The 17893-nt window shown below is 40.8% G+C and overlaps 1 protein-coding gene across 1 annotated transcript in view; it reads left to right on the top strand.

Moving 5' to 3' along the window:
* The first annotated feature begins 1218 nt into the window (after positions 1-1218).
* Positions 1219-17893, top strand: part of LOC133419948 (glucosidase 2 subunit beta-like) — a 247937-nt gene continuing 231262 nt past the window's right edge. Inside the window, exon 1 of the mRNA XM_061709453.1 lies at positions 1219-1300. The gene's annotated coding sequence lies outside the window, so the exon portion shown is untranslated. The remainder of the gene's footprint in view (positions 1301-17893) is intronic.

Here is a 17893-nt window from a genome sequence, read left to right as displayed (position 1 = left end):
TGCTGATTAAAACGGGACATAACCAAGATAAAATAACCGGTATTTATTTATTTGTTTGAAATCTGCTTCTACCTACTTCTATCTGCTAAAGAAGAAGTAGCGTATTCTTCTTTGCATTTATTTTGTCTTAGTTTTGATCCTAAATCCACAGAATAGCCGCACCTTTTGTATAAGCCGCATGGTTCAAAACCTAGGAAAAAAGTAGCGGCTTATAGTCCAGAAAATACGGTATTTCGCAAAATAGCCGGCTAATGTGCAAAATAACCGGCAGGGCGGTGAATGTGCAAAATAGCCGGCCAAACGGCTATTTTGCAAAATAGCCGGCTAATATGCAAAATAACCGGCAGGGCGGTGAATATGCAAAATAACCGTCAGGGCGGCTAATGTAGAAAAACGGCAGTAGCCGGTTAATGCTGTGGATGTGTCAGACCCCACACTTTTTCGGGGAGTGTAACGTTAGGCTCCTTCAACAGCCATAAATATCCTTGTCAACAACAAGCATGTGCAGCATATGGGCTTCTTCCATTGGCTGCTACGCACCGACTGCACTGATTGGAGACTGTAAGTGACTGGTTTGAAGCGCGAATTTCATCCATTCAACTGAACTGTAGGCGATTCTGTAGTGTAGTAACTGGACTCTATCTACCAAATGAATTACGTTTGCTTAGTTTGTTTTGGTTTCTTCAATTTGTGTAAATGGAGGAGGAGGAGAGACCTCATCTCATCATGCGCGCGCTTCGGGTTTTGCGCGATTCGGGTTTAGGAGCGCACCTTCCATGTGAGAGAGACGCAACAACTGTTTGTCTGTTTTGGAGGTGGCAAAGAGAAGGTTGGAATAGATCTTTCCTCACAAAGACTGTCACACTGGATATTTACAGTACATTTCCCAGAACTATAAGGCTTGTAGAGGTGAGCGCACTCCACTGCGCTTTGTCACCTCGGTGGCACTCTATTCTGGGGTGCCAATGACGTGATCAGTAGTTTGCATTATTTGTTATGGAATACTCAATTGAGGAATATACTGCATGGGATTTGGACTCAGAATAATTGCTATAATTGCCACGGCATGCTCCGGTCAGTTCGAGACAATTGTCTCGAGCTGACCGTGGAGAAATGATTAAAAATGTGATGAAGACATTTGTTTTTCTGTTTTTTTTTTTTTTTACATTTTAATAGTCATATTTTGACATTGGTATATGTCCTCCTCCCCCAGGCTTTATTAGAAGGAGGCCATCAAATAGATCTCACCAAGTTTCGGCACACACTCTGGGACGTCCTGACGCGAGGAGACAGTGTCAAGGTAAGACCCTCAAATTCTAAGTATTCATGATCTACAGATGTAAGAAAACATACTGGATGTGAACCTCTGGGCATTCACCTATCTTTGTATTCGTTTGTCATAAGATACAAATCTCAAAAAAAGACAAACACATTTTGTTTAGACTGATAATGAGAAAATGCAGAGAGGCAATGAAGCAACCTCCAAATGCTGACATGTTTCAGTGTTGCAATGGTGTTTTAATTAGGCCTGTGTTGAAAAAAAATCGATTTTCTGATTCTAAATCGATTCTCATATTAATTCCTAAAAATCGATTTGTATGTCTAAAGATCGATAAAAAAAAAAAAAAAAAAATATAATTTTTTTTTTTTTTTTCCATCATTACATTTTTGCCTGGTGAACTTTAATCCCAGTAGTCCCAGTAGTTTTGGAAACTCCTGAACTAAATGAACCTTTCTTTAGAGAAATGCTGGACATTTCAGCTTAAATTTCTAAATGTTATATTAGTTCAATGAAGTTCATATTATCTATTTTTACTATAGCTTGTTTGGTTTCTGTTATCGGACACGGTTTGTCATGAAATCCCTGAAAAATGCCGGGTGCTTCATGGCAAACTGTGTGTCTGGTGACGGAATAAATCAGACAAGCTAAAATAATTTGTTTACTGCTTGAGCTGTTGCAATTTCTTTCTTTTTTTGCACTTTAAATGGATATTAAAATGCCTATTTGAGTTATTTATTTCTTAGTTATTTCACAATAATTATTGTGAAATTATTATTTCAATAGTTATTTTACAGTCATATAATCCAGGCAACACTAACCCAAATCAATATCGAATCGGATCGGATCAAATGGTGATAATCGATTCTGAATCTTAAGAATCGGAATCGAATCGATTCTTGACATTTGAATCGATACCCAGCTCTAGTTTTAATGGTGGTGAGCTGTCCTATAGTTGTGGCAAGCACAGTGCTGAATATCCTTCCTCACGAGTTTGAACCTTTGTTTCATCAGTTCATATACCAATTGTGAGTAGCGTTGTGACTTGTCAAGATGCTCTTCGGCAAAGTTCAGACCTGCAAAAAACAGCAGCTTCTTCTGAGATGTTTGGCTATGGACTCCCCGGTTTTTGAACGACTTATATGTGATAGTTTCAAGAACCAAGAGCCTTTTAATTGTTGTGCGTCTGTTCTTCTTTATCTCTGATTCTTCTTGGCTGGGTTCCTACTTCTAGAATGGGTAGCGGCGGTACTCAATTACACTTATAGACAGTTTGTCCATCTGTGGATTGATAGATGTCTCTACGCTTTGAGAATAAAAAGATGAAATACTCCTGAGTAAAATACAATAGTTAAATACATCAGGTGTATCTGCCCCTTTAATCTGATTGGTTTACGAGTAAATCGTCCCCCACGTGGGGTCCGCTCTTATGATTGGCTGAAACAAAGGAAGATATCTGATTGATTGCAGATCCTTCCGTGTTAAAAAAAAACGCATTTGTGGATTGAGCCATGTCAGGGGAGTCTCATCAGTCCCACATGCGTGTTAGTTCCCCCATGACTTCAGCACCCACACCCTGGGTGGGGTTGGTGAAAGGATCTTTCTGTGTGGAGTTTGCATGTTCTCCCCGTGTTCCCTTGGGTAGCTAATGTGAGCTACCCTCACAAAAACATGCACACAGTCCTGGGCTACACTGCCCCCTCTGGCCAACCGGGGCGCCAGATGGGGTGGGGAGGATCCGGCCGGAATAACGTGATCCTTCCACGCTCTACGTCTGGCCGGAGAATCCCCACCCTGTCTGGTGAAAAGAAGCGGCCTGCTCACTCCTCAGGTTAAGGAGGAGACCTGAGCTCAGTGCAGGGCCCTCCCGGGGTTGGTAGAAGATGGCAATGCCCATGACTATCACTTAGTTGGGATAAAAAAAATATATATATATATAAAAAAAAAAAGACACAAATCCAGCGCAGCTCACAGACAAAAAAAACATTTTTTTGTCTGTGAGGTTCAGGTTATATGTGTGTGTATATCAAAAATAAATTTTGTCCTACGCACGTGTGAATCGGTCTGTGCATTTGTGGATCGGTCTGTGCATTTGTGGATCGGTCTGTGCATTTGTGGATCGGTCTGTGCATTTGTGAATCGGTCTGGGCATTTGTGGATCGGTCTGTTCATTTGTGGATCGGTCTGTGCATTTGTGGATCGGTCTGTGCATTTGTGGATCGGTCTGGGCATTTGTGAATTTTGTCCTGTGCATTTGTGGATCGGCGTGTGCATTTGTGAATTATGAGACTGTTCTAGCCCCATACTCCTGTGTGTATTTACTGAAGACATTTCAGAAGACATTTCACAAATTATAATAGTTTCTATGTAAGTTTCTATGTTTAAATTCAAGTTTCTATGTAGCTCCTTGTTAGACTAATAATGTCATAAATCCTGTGAGTGTCCCATGTGAAGTTGCGTTGCAGGGTCATCGGGATGGTCACCATTGGAAGGTCATGTGTTCTTAGATGAAGGCACGGTATAATCAGTGCTGGTAATTTCATTCTGTAGCTTCTTCTGGCTCAAGTCATTTAAAAAAATAATATCATGACGGTAATAAAATTTGCTATGAAATCCAGAAATGTTTGGGAATGGGCACCATCTTTATTTGATCTATTTATCATAAAGTATTGAAGTTCTAATGGATATTGCACTATAGACTCTCTGGTTTAATTTGAATGAATCCACTTCCAAATTAAAGGAAGGATTAAAAAAACACTACTTTTTCAATCTAGTTAGATCAGATCCCTAAAAAAGTGGCGTATACTAAACAAAATAAATCCTGTTATATTTTCCTTGATAAATGTGGATAAATATTTGTAATACTCTAATTACGCTAATGTTATGCAAAGAGCATTGCTCACTAGATGTCAGTGTCGGTGTCTTTCTTTTTAAGGAGACTGCTGCCATTCAGAGCAGTTGTTCTTCATGTATAATGGAACATTTCATCCTTGTACTAAAATGCTGAACAAATGCCTCACTTTTGTTCCATTGCAACTTTCATATACTCATCCATTTCTGTTTATCCTTATGGAGGCAAGACTTGTTCTTGTACAAAGCTAATACACTTGTTTTCCATTACAACCCTTCCTGCAAGTGTTTATTAACTGTGCTGCAGGCAAACTGTCTACATTTAGGTGCAATTTACAAAAATGGCATTGATGGAGTTGTTGTAGAAGACAACAGAGTGAGGAGAGGTGCATCATGGGAGGTCCCCCGGCAGTCTAGCTCTATAGCAGCACCTGAGCCATCCGTAACTATAAACTTCATCAAAAAGGAGGTTTTTAAGCTTAATCTTAATGTAAAGAATGTGTCTGCTTCCCGAACACAAGCTAACAGCTAGGGCTGGTGATCGATTCAAATGTCAAGAATTGATTCGATTCCGATTCTTAAGATTCAGAATCGATTATCAAGATTTATTTCGATTTGATTTGATTCCGATATTGATTTGGGTTAGTGTTATTAAAACTGTTTTTTGAGCTGTTGCATGAATTATATGACTGTAGTTATGCAAAATATTACTACTAGTATTATATTGAGATTAAACAGCAAGTATTGGCAGCTAATGATGCTGTAAGGACCAATCAGCTCCCAGAATGCTGATAGAACTGCTTTCAGAAACATCGTGGGTCAGAATTACCAAACAGATCCAGGGAGGAAACAGAGACGGATGAAATCGCTTTTAATTTTTTCCCACATTCCGTTTTTATTTGTTCCTTTTTCGGTCTATTTTGGTTTTTTTGAGAATTTGGTTTTTAGCATTTTTTGCAAATGTAACCCCAAGACAGTATATAAAGTAATGAAATATAGACAATTTATGCAATTATAACCTAACACTTTAATGTTTTCATACCTTTAAACATATTTAAAGGCAAAAAACATGGTACCAGTTATTCTCGTGTCCAACAAAACATTCCTTTTTTGGGGATAAACAAAAAAATAACAAAGTTGTAATGTAATGATGAAAAAAAAAATACATAAATAAATAAAAGAAAAAAAAAAAGAAAAAAAAAAAAAGAAAATTGATCTTTAGACATATGAATCGATTTTTAGGAATTAATATGAGAATCGATTTAGAATTGGGAAATTTTTCAACACAGGCCTATTAACAGCTGGTTCCACAGGACAAGAACCTCATAACTGAAGGCTCTACCTCCCTTTCTACTTTTAGATAAGTCTAGGAACCAAAGGTAAACCTGCTTTCTGGGAGTGAACTGCTCTGCTTGGAAAACATGGAACATTGAGCTCTTTAAGATGTGATGGAGGAGAAGAATTTTTAATTATTTCAGTATTGTATAGGAAGCCAACAAAGAGAAGCTAAACTGGGGAAGATATCTTCTGCTAGTTCTTGTCAGAACCCTGAATAAAAGAGTCGTCCAAACTCTCTCCAGCAATTCTGTCATCTTACATACCTAACGCAACAGTGCGGTTCCATACATATCTAAATCAAGCTATTTGCAACAATCTAACTAAGGATTAAACTGAAGTTTCAGAGAAACGTGCAAGAAGACAATCGAATGATTGAGTGAAGTGCGTTCGATTCCGCAACGCTAGGTGGCGCCACACACACTTTTGCACTGCCGTGTTGTTGTGATGCTGTGACTTTTATTATTCCCGGTCCTACGGCTCGTCACTTCCAGATGGGGGAGTCCTGGGGCAGTCAGAGGCTCGGTTAACCGTGGGCTGCGTATGCGGCCGAAATAACTCTGATTAGGACGCATTATCTGGCACTAAAAGCTTGATCTCAAGAGCTTCAGTTCAGTCTGACTACAGCCCGGCTAAGGTGTATACCTGGCTTTTAAAAATTCAATATTTGTTGCATTAAGGCAATACTTCGACTTCCTGTTAGTGCATGTAAACATACTGACTTGTTTCAACTTTCCAACAATGGCCTCACACATTACCATGGAAAAACAAAGCATCGGTGTCTCCGATGCTTGTGTTTACTAAGCTCCAAGAGTGGTTGAAAAAACAATTGGTGCTAAATGAGGAAAAATGTGTTTTCTCTCAAGTTAAATCTGCAAAAGCTTGATTACCGAGTTGCAAATGTAGCTGTCACAACACAATTTAGCTCATAAAACTTTTCTTTGTCGTTTCTGCCCTCACCTAGAGTTCCCTAACTGCATATCATATTTCTCCATGCACACGCTTAGAAAGCGCATGTTTTTCTTCTGACTGAAAAAGAAAATGTCCAAGCCAATTCATCTCCTGAACCAAGGACGTAGAAACTACCAGATACCATCCTTTCATTTCCGCTTCTCCAGATAAAAAGATGAGAGAGGGGGTGGACGAAAGTGAGGCGTATCACTGGGCAGCAGTGATTGAGTCCCTTCACTAAGCCACAGTGAGAATCTGCACAAATAACCCTCTCTTCTGATAAGCAGCTCGTGATTTTCATAGAAAAAAAAAAAGAAGAAAACATTGGGATCCAGATTAGATTTCACACAGCGCCTGGCTTATCTTGGTGTTAGTCCATCATTGAATGTGAATCATAAGGCAAACTTCTGTCGCCATCTTTTAATGAAAACACTATTGAAATACATATTCAGTGAAATTATTAGGGCCCGAGCACTGACGGTGCGAAAGCTGTATTGTATCTGTATGAATCGTTCTCATTATCGTTTTTATTTTTTCGACGAAATGAGGGCCTATTTGCCCCCCTAAACGTGCCCCAAAAGTCACCAAATTTTGCACGCAAGCCAGGCCTGGCCAAAAAGGTGATATTTAATGGTTTGCATTAATGGGCGTGGCCTAATGGCTCAACAGCGCCCCCTAGATAACTTTGTGCCTCAAGCCCCACAATACGGTTTTACGTACATGCACGGAAATCGGTACACACCTGTATCATGTCGCAACTTCTATGCAAGGTATTCTATGCAACAAATCCCTGATCCCTGATCAGCTAGCAAGATTTGAAAGAGGCACCTCTAAGCCCCCCCCATTCGGTCCGAATGATACGGATTGGTCCAGGTCCAGGAAGGGAAAGAACCAATCAGATGTCTTCATTTTAAACCACGCCCTGTCCCATGCACGCACTCGCTTCCAGCCCCCCCGTGTCCACTTCTCACGGGTCCTCCTGGGCTCACAGTGTCCCAGTGTAACCCCCCCCCCTCCCTTCTGCCACGGAGCGCAGTATATAGATATTATGTAGTTACTTCCAGAGCAGCTCGGTCCCGCTGTGTGTGACCGGGGAGCGGGAGCCGTTAGTCCGCTGCTGCTGCTGCTGCTGCTGCTGCTCTCTGCCCAGCAGCCTCTGCAGCAGCAGCAGCAGCCCGCGGGGACACGTGAACAGCCGCAGCCGTGAAAAGCTGCAGCAGCTCCGGCTCGGAAGCTGTATGGGGTCCGTGGGGATGTAGGCGTCTCACGGCGAGAGCGGAGAGCGCCGGTGCACGGCACGGCAGCGCTGCGGTGCCGTGCACCGGCTCTGTTGCCGCAGCTACGCCGTAGGCTACGGCGGACGCCGTAGGCTACGGTGCTGTAAATGTGCTGTCCAAAATGTTTAATAATCGTATGCGCGTTCGTGTTTGTGGGGGCGAGGCTTTGGACGGAGCGCTCGTGGGTGGGGGCGGGGCTTAGAGGAAGCGCCACTTTCAAATCTTGCTAGCTCTAGGAAGTTGCATAGAATAACTTTAAAGAAAAGTCTCTTGGCGCCATGGCCGAAACTGGACAGGAAGTCGTCCATTTTCAATTAATCGTGTAATTTTGGCACAATTTATGCCATTTCTTCGGCCGTTAATGCGGCCCGAACCGTAACGTGCACCCAGGTGTGTTATACATCAAAATGTGTGTATGTGTGTATGTAATCTCGGTATAGATTAGCCTACTTGTTGCAGTCATAGTTTAGTTCAAATCTGCCTAAATACTCATATCATTGAACTACTCTTTCTTTGAAGCTTTTTGTTGCTGGCATTGTTTTGTGTGTGTAACACCCTGGCCAGCGCTCAGAGAAGGTGTTCACACCTGGAATTAAAATGTGTTGTCAAATGCATCTTGCGTGATCAGATCTGACCTCTTGCTTTTTATGCAAAGAGAAATTGTAAGTCATTTGTGCTTGACAGGACGAACAACAAGCCAATAACTGGAAATAAGTTGGCATGGTTTGGGGTCTGATAACTTTATTCAGCTGATCCTGAAACCATCCCCAGATGCTTCTGTGTTCAGGCTACAAAGAGAAGATAGACATCTGTGTCCAAGACCACCTTCAAGATGTGTCCTCTGTGACTATATCTGAATTTGTCTTGGAATATAGTCAGACCAGTGTTCAGTGTTTGCCACTTGTGATCAGATTTCCAAGGATGCATTCTAATGCCAGGAGTATTCAGAGCCAGAGACACTGGCTAGAGCTGAACCTATACCTGTGGTTAGTGGTATAACAAATGTTTCAAAAGGTCACATGTGGACTGAACCCTTTAAAGCTGTGAAAGCTTCAAGTGTATATTTATTCTTATATAATTAGCTGCCTGGGCAACGCGTTAAAACAGATGACAATGTAAAACCTGACTGCATCATAACAATTGGAGGCAAAATAAGTCTTACATAAAAGCCTGATAAATGTGATTGAGTGATTTCACTCTTTACTCATCAATATGGACCCATCAAATATACTGCTTTTTTAAAAATCAGATAATTATATTTAACTTCTGCAGTTAAGCACTGAAAGTCAGTTGACAGTTAGTTGTAAAGTCATACAGTCCTGTCAACTCACTTTTTACATTGATGCTATTTCTTTTCCCGTGGACTTGAGGATATTAGAAAAAAAACATTTGGTACTTAAGTGGACACAAAGAGCTTCAGAGACAGAGTTTTATTAAAGTTATTTTTCATTGCTATGACTATGAAAAAATTAAATGCCAGCTCATGCTGAGCTGCAACACATTACAGTATGTTTCTTGTGTTTCTGAATTGTGAAAGCAGATTTTTCCCAGTTTGTATAATTAAATTATACAGTTAATTTCAGAGGTTTCATGAAAATATGTAATTTACCATTCATGAAATACAGTCTTGTTAAGCAAAATACTTCAATTGTCAGTAGTAGGGCTATGTTAATTCAATTCAATTCAATTCAATTTTATTTATATAGCGTCTAATACAACAAAAGTTGTCTCTAGACGCTTTCCAGAGACCCATACCCAGAACATGACCCCCGAGCATTTATTACATAAAGGTAAAAACTCCCCTAGTGGGAGAAAAACCTTAAGCCAAACAGTGGCAAGGAAAAACTCCCCTTTAGGAGGAAGAAACCTGGACCAGGACCTGGATCATAAGGGGGGACCTCCTGCCGAGGGCCAGACTGGTGGGTCAGGGACGGCAGCAGCACAGCAGGCATGTGGAAGCAGCAACGGGATGACCGGGGGTGGGGACAGCAGGCAGGTGGAAGCAGCAATGGGATGACCAGGGGTGGGGACCGCAGGCCAGCATGCAGCTCCCGAAGCTCCAGCCCAATCATCAAGTCCCAGGTTGGGGTGCAGGGTCGGGGAAAGGTTGAGAAGGGGCAGGGCCAGGGAGAGGAGTCTTGAGGGACGAACCTTCTCCCCCGCCCAAAAGGGGCCGTTACCCTGCCCCCCTCACTCCCACACTGCAGGTTCCGGTGTCCGGCAAAGGATGCTGCAACATGGACAAAAGAGAGAAAAGGGAGGAGAAGGGGGGGCCAGCACAAGAAACTACAGGAACGGCTCTGGCACACTAGAGTTTACACTACCTAGAGATTTACCAACACCAGCTAGAGGTTTACTAAACACTAACTATAGGCTTTACTAAACAGAAAGGTTTTAAGTTTAGTTTTAAAGGTGGAGGTGGTGTCAGCCTCCTTAACCCAGATTGGAAGTTGGTTCCATAGTAGTGGTGCCTGATAGCAGAACGCCGCCCTCCAAATCTACATTTAGATACTCTAGGAACTACGAGTAAACCTGCACTCTGAGAACGGAGAGCTCTGACAGGAACATAAGGCACTATCAGGTCTTGCAAATAATGCGGAGCTAAGCCGTTTTGGGCTATGTTATGTTACATAATTTTAAACATAATTTACTGGCCATGCAAATAGCGAGCACCGTGTAACCATAATTCATAATACTTGGATGGAAATCCTTTACCGTCAGTGACAACCTGAAGTCTGGAGCAGAATTCTGAATTTCTTCCCTGAAAATGCTTCATTTTCTGTTGTTTTTGGACCTTCTGCCTAACACAAAAAAGATGAATGAATGATGCCGTCCTTGCATTGAAGAATTTAACGCCAAACCATTTATCTGCTTTGTTTTTCTTGAAGGAGCATGTACCGCATCTTCTTAGTCTCTTGTCGTAATACCATTGAGCCCATAAATGTCATATTTTTGTGAAACCTCTTCATTAAAAGCTGAACGTGACCACATGTCCACATACTTCTGGACCTAACCTAACGTGAAAAAAGAAAATATTTACCGTATTTTCTGGACTATAAGCCGCACCTGTATATAAGCCGCATCCGCTCTATTTAAAAAAAAAGATATACAAGCCGCAAATATTTATGTTGTTAGATTAGATATTTACTACATGTACAGAACCATTTAGAACTGTAAATGATGTACATGTTTGTACCTAAATAGATCCTTTCCTAACAGTGTCTTTTAACACGTCAGCAACTTTGCTGATTAAAACGGGACAGAACCAAGAGAAAATAACCGCTATTTATTTATCTATTTATCTGTTTGAAATCTGCTTCTACTTCTATCTGCTAAAGAAGAAGTAGCGTATTCTTCTTTGCATTTATTTTGTCTTAGTTTTTATTCTAATTCCGGTTAGCACTCCCCCTAGAGGTGGAAGAAAAATCCACAGAATAGCTGCACCTTTGTATAAGCCGCATGGTTGAAAACCTATGAAAAAAGTAGCGGCTTATAGTCCAGAAAATACGGTAGTTATTTTCAACCACTGTGATGATTTTGATTTCATTTTTTTTTTTTAATGAAATAAACTTTATCACACCAGTTGAAATTAAATAAATCTTCTCTCTCGTCTTTAGTGTACATATGGCACTTGAACATAAGGGAGACACTTGTTTGTGAAGCGTCTGTGAACCATCCCGAGGTGTTTGAGTTTCCATGCATCGTGGTTTCCTACTGTTCATTGTGCGATCAAGCAGCTCTGTCACAGCTGATATCCTGCAGCCATGTTCCCATGCAGTTAGAAGATGTACTATGCTTTCATTTTCCTGAGATGCCCAAATCAAAACCATAGAGAAGAGACTTAAAAATGTGCTAAATTTCATTGGGGTGACAGATTTGACCTTTTCAAACGTATATAGAAGGACTGGGTGGATATCGTGTTAGGTTTTGAAGCATTACTCAGTAGATACAGCTGCTAATGTCATGTTTTTATACCACACTATGCTTACGTCCCCTTCATGATCCGAATTTCAGCATGAATTGATACTAAAAATGTGGATGTGCAGCAAATACTCAGCCAAACCGTTCTGGCCCTGACGCAAAGCACAACGAGGCATTACAAGCATGATCCCCCCCACAGCTGAAAATAGAAAATCTTAAGCAGGACAAATGGTCAGTTATCTTTCGTCATCAAGACAGCTGTCACACTATGAGGAAAAAATGAGTCCAAAACACTGCTCTTGGCAGTGTATTGGCAATTATTACCAGGAACGTGCATTAATGAACTCAACTCTGCTGGAGTGAAGGACTCGGAGTCAGGATAAACTTGGCAACACTGCTGTGATATTCTGAGGTTTCCCATCGTCTTGCGGTGGGTAATGGTCAACGCCTGTCTTCTGTGAAAGCTATAGCTGCCAGCTGACTCACAGTCATATTTCAAAAGCTCAATTAGTGTTGAAAATGGCAGGAAAGGTGTTCGGAAACTTCAGATGTAGTTTTTTTTTTTTTTAAATGACAAGTGCTACCTTACCATGGAGAGGTCAGGTGGCATATTTATAGTGGCTGGATCTTATGAGCACCAGAGCCAGGAGGAGGCATAAAGATTTGATGATTTTAAATTACATTTGACGGTTTATCTACACTTCAGAGAGTTTGGCCGTGACTGAAAATCCGAATGCAAACAGACTTGTCAGTCAAATGTACTTGTCTGATGGTGGCAGCTTCATCCCCATTTGTGGGATGTTATAATGAGTTTACCAAACGACCAATGATGCTTCCATTTGTGCTTGAGCTCATCAGGATTTAGTTATTGACAGCGATTAGGTTACCTGGTTCTTTTTACTCATCTGAATGACGAATGAAATAATGGATCATCAAGTGTCTTATTTAAAAACCAACATGACTTGTCCTTGCCTGCCTCGTTTAAAATTCTTAGTTATGGTAAATTGCATGATGACGTTATCAAAGAAAATCACTTATAGCTTCTTTGGATTTCTGAGTTTTTAAATCTTCTTTTATTTTCGAGTTAGCACAAATGTTGCTGGGATTGATACAGTCACTGCTGGAAGTTGAACTGATTTGGTATCGATTAAATTAAACATGGATGTAATCGTGGCGGTAAATATACAGCTGTTGAATTTAAACCTATGCCTTGGTTGACAGGAACTGAACGCATGCAGCTCGCTGAACTGTTATTCCTGGCTCAAAGCGAGTCGGTGTCCATTAACTCCCTGGTTAAATTGTCCAACTTTACAACAGAAATATTACGGAAGAGTATTAGGGCGAGGCAGGAGAAAAATAAAAATAATATTTTAGAGGAGGAAGATTTTTTTTTCATTATGCACTTCGAGAAATGTCTAGATTAATGTTGAAGTACAATTTCGAGAAAAAAGTCGAAAATTTGAGGAAAAAAGTCAAAATTTTGTGAATAAAGTTGAAATGTCGAGAAAAAAGTCGAAATGTTGAGAAAAAAGTCGAAATGTTGAGAAAAAAGTCGAAATGTTGAGAAAAAAGTCAAAATGCAGAGAAAAAAGTCGAAATGTCGAGATTAATGTTGAAGTACAATTTCGAGAAAAAAATCGAAATGCCGAGAAAAAAGTCGAAATGTTGAGAAAAAAGTCGAAATGCAGAGAAAAAAGTCAAAATTTTGTGAATAAAGTTGAAATGTTGAGAAAAAAGGCGAAATTTCGACTTTATTCATGAAATTTCGCCTTTATTCTTGAAATTGTATTCCATCATTATTCTCGACATTTCGATTTTTTTCTCGACATTTCGACTTTTTTCTCGAAGTGCACAATAAAAAAAATCTTCCCCTCTCAAAATGTTTTTTCTCCTGCATTGCCCTAATACTCTTCCGTATAAATATACATATTTACAGCCTGTTACAAAAAAATAGATTGATAGATTGTGCATCATGTAAAATGATTACAGAGAAACACATTTAGGTATATTTATGGCAATGTTCTTTAAGAGACAGCTGCGTTGAAGTTTACCTCGTTAACAGCTAATTGTCATCACATTTACTACTGAGAATGTTTGGTAAATTTGACATTGGAGCTGTAACTAAAGCTCTACTATAACATAATCTCATTTTAAAGATGATATGGATGTTGGGCTGTTAAATGTACAGTAAAGCTCTGGGTTGGCCTGGAAGGGCTTAACCAGCAGCCTTCACCTCTAGTCCAAGGCTGCTACCCAGGGTTAATGGTTGGGCTGTTGGCATGGCAGCCCCAAGCCCATCTGCTACAACTTCTTCCCTCAGCTGGAGCCGCAGGTCCTCTGGCTAACCCCCTTCACCCTGAACCAATCCAACATAGGATGGCATGAGCAAAGCCAAGCTAAAGTAGCCATCTCGTGGTGAGAAAAGGGCTTTCCACCAGCTTCCAAGCTTGGTCATTATAACCATTTGCCCAGTTTTTAAGGTTAACCAATGTTGGACAGAGTTGGCTCCCAGCAATATGGAATCATGCAGAGCGCTGGAAGAAAAAATAGGCCTTAAACTGAAAACCTGTGTGGCTTTGTCCATTTTTTTTTCTGCCAATCTGTGCTTGATAGGGCTGGGGATCGATTCGATTCCGATTCTTAAGATTCAGAATCGATTATCAAGATTTGATTCGATCCGATTCGATTCAGATATTGATTTGGGTTAGTGCTATTAAAACAGTTTTTTGAGCTGTTGCATGAATTATATGACTGTAGTTATGCAAAATATTACTACTAGTATTATATTGAGATTAAACAGCAAGTATTGCAGCTAATGATGCTGTAAGGACCAATCAGCTCCCAGAATGCTGATAGAACTGCTTTCAGAAACATCGTGGGTCAGAATTACCAAACAGATCCAGGGAGGAAACAGAGACGGATGAAATCGGTTTGATTTTTTCCAACATTCCGTTTTTATTTTATCCATTTTCGGCCTATTTTGGTTTTTAATATTTGAGTTTTTGGTTTTTAGCATTTTTTGCAAATGTAACCCCAAGACAGTATATAAAGTAATGAAATATAGACAATTTATGCAATTATAACCTAACACTTTAATGTTTTCATACATTTAAACATATTTAAAGGCAAAAACATGGCACCAGTTATTCTTGTGTCCAACAAAACATTACTTTTTTGGGGATAAACAAAAAAATAACCAAAAGTTGTAATGTAATGATGAAAAAAAAAAAAAACATAAATAAATAAAAGAAAAAAAAATTTTTAAAAAAAATCGATCTTTACACATATGAATCGATTTTTAGGAATTAATATGAGAATCGATTTAGAATTGGGGAATCGATTTTTTCAACACAGGCCTAGTGCTTGAAATAAGTAACTGACTGTGTGTAACCTTCCAAGAATGAAAGCACTAACTGTAAGTGTTTGTATAATATATTACATTTGGATAAAACATCTGCAGTGCAAATGGAAACTTTACTTAAGAAAACGGAATCAGCAAACGAACTGTAAGTGTTTGTATAATATATTACATTTGGATAGAACATCTGCAGTGCAAATGGAAACTTTACTTAGTAAAACGGAATCAGCAAACGTAAAAGCTTTGGGAAGTGTAGGTGCAGCAGAATTAGCAGGGTATTTTTGGGAAGGGGGGCTTGTGGAGCCTGATGCGCTGTGAGGGGTACATTTGTATGAACATTTAATGGACCCCCTGCTGCTCGTGCTGTCGCACCCTTGTAGAGGCCTTAAGCGAACCTGACATCCCGAGCATTTGGGAGACCTTCCACATATCTATCGCAGCACATTTTTTTTTCCTGCCCCCCTTTATCACTACTCCTCTATGGGCAAAAAACAACTTTGCTGAATATTTCATGGGATACATTGCTTCAGTTTCAGTGTGTCGAGCAGGAAGAGTGGCACGCGATGACGACTGACAGGCCCATTCACCAGCGTCTCCTAGGAGACGGTCTCTCTTTTTGGTCTGACTTCCCGACGAACATGCTCCTTTTTTACCATCCTGCTTCCCTTCTGTCACACACTTTCAGTCGAGAGTCGAGCTTTCCTTTAAATTTTTAGCATGACTACAGAACTTCTGTCGATCCATCTGATACCGTTAGTTAAAATGCCAGCATATGGACACAAATCTGTTTTTTTCACAGGCTTTCAGCATTTATAGCACTAAATGAAAAGATTATCCACTCTTATGCATGCACTCAAAGACGTAATTGTTTCTTTTGATGTTTACCTAAATTGCAATCAGTGGGAATTGTTCTTTTGGGAAAGCAACTGGTATTTTATCATTAAGAACACACACAGATTTTGCTCTTATGTTATACCTCATGATCCCCTGACCTCAGCCATCCTCTTTAACTAGCTGCACGCTACAGAAATATGCTATAAAACCATAAACCGTAAAGTAATTCAGCAAAATATTCACTTTAGCTGTTCCTGTCGGTGCTACTCCGGCTCCAGCACCAGCTGGTCAATATCATATTTCTCAACTGCAAGCTTCAGGGATTGTCTTTACTGTCATTGGAAGTCACACTTCATTTCCCTCCCCTACATTCAATTTCATGGAGGGATGAGAAAATGCTGTTTACGAACATTTGACAACGCTGCACTTTGCAGCCGTCTCTGCTGTATCACAACACCCTCCTCCGCTCTTTTATTTAATAAACATATTTCTCCTTGCTCGGGTTTCCGCCCGGCTTTGCCGCGTGCGACGAGCAGCTGAACGGTGTCACAGTCAAAAGGCGGTGGCTCCACGGCTCCGCCGTGACAATATTCGTTTGATGTTGGAGTGGTAGTCCTTGACTGTCGTATTCACCCCTGCTGCTCTCTTGCTTTCGCGTCGCTGCTCTGTCTGGATCTCGCCGCCGTCGCACATCGGAGGAGCCAACTGGCATGACCTGAAAGTGTGACGGCGTCACGAAAGCTGCTGGGTTTTTTTTTTCCCCCCCCCTCTCTCCTGATAGCCATCCACTTAGCATGCATAAATGCAGAGAAATGCGGTCATTTTTTAAAATATTAAAATACTTTAATGGGCTCTTATGCTCGTCTCAACTTCAGAGGCAGAAAAGGGTGCCAGTGGTGTATAAATAGATGGTTTTGCATGCGTGTGTTCCTCTATCTTTGCAAAAAAATTCAGTATTTTCCTCAAATCGAGTCAAATGCGCATCTGTCATGTGTGGCTGAATGTGCAAATGAATGTTTTAAAGTGAAGTATACTGCCTTTACACTTTCTCACGGAGATACAAGCATAAACACAGAAAGTGTCAGAAATATGCTGCATTTATCACAGCAGCCTTTTGACTGCATTACACCCGTGTTTTACTCCATTTAGACCCGATACAGCACTTGTGTGTGGTTTCTTTTCTGTCAACACCAGGAGAAAGGCCATGATTTACATTAAAAGCCCAAAGTATAAGCTGTCAAATGTTTTTTTTTCTTCCTTTTTACCCAATGTTGATAAATCTGTCAACTTCCTCTGAGAGGTTTTGAGGAGACGTGATCAAATGTTGCCTATGTTTTACTGTAGCGTCGTTTTTAAAGGCTGTGTTGCATCTCAGTGGTTTTGAAGTCTAAACTCGGTGTTCCGAGCGATACGACAAGAGTAAATCATGCAACACGTACAAGTGTATTTACCATTTTTAATCTCTCATTAAACATAGCTTCAGCTGGGGTAGATGTGGAACATGATGGCGCGATGGAATGACAGACAGGAGCGACTTCTCTCGGCGGAAAGGGTTTTTGTCAGGAAGAGCCATTAAAATTAATCAAAAGACCGACTCCTTTAAAAACCGCCGTGACTCAGTCTGTCACTCCTCTGGCTGCGAGCTCGAGATACAGAAGAGGAAAAGTGCCAGCAGCCATGTATGGGATTGGAAGAGGAAAACTACTCAGGGCATCTTTGTCCTCTGTTTGAACAGTGTCGCAGATGACGAGGAGGTGGGGATGGGGGGATGGGGGGGGGGAGCGGAGGAGGGAACCAAGGGAAGAGGTGGGGGGTGGGGGTGGGGATAAGACAGAAGAAGTTTCTCGCAGCTGCCCAGCCTGAGGCTCAGAAAAAATGTGGCGCTTTCCTCGTCACAGCGTCACCAGCCATCCGTTCTCGCCTGTCATTATTTTACCTCTTGCAGAGGACACACGCCGTCTCCGAGGCGCGTATATACACACTTATTGTAGCACACACTGTCTGTGCTGCCTTGATCTACTCTTAAAAGGCTGCCAGCATTAGATCCTCAAACACGGCCAAGTTAAACAGAATGGATGGAAAAACACA

The sequence above is a fragment of the Cololabis saira genome, chromosome 20, assembly GCF_033807715.1.
Source record: "Cololabis saira isolate AMF1-May2022 chromosome 20, fColSai1.1, whole genome shotgun sequence".
NCBI lineage: Eukaryota > Metazoa > Chordata > Actinopteri > Beloniformes > Belonidae > Cololabis > Cololabis saira.
The sequence above is the reverse complement of the archived record's forward strand: the minus strand, read 5'-3'. Positions and strand labels throughout refer to the sequence as shown.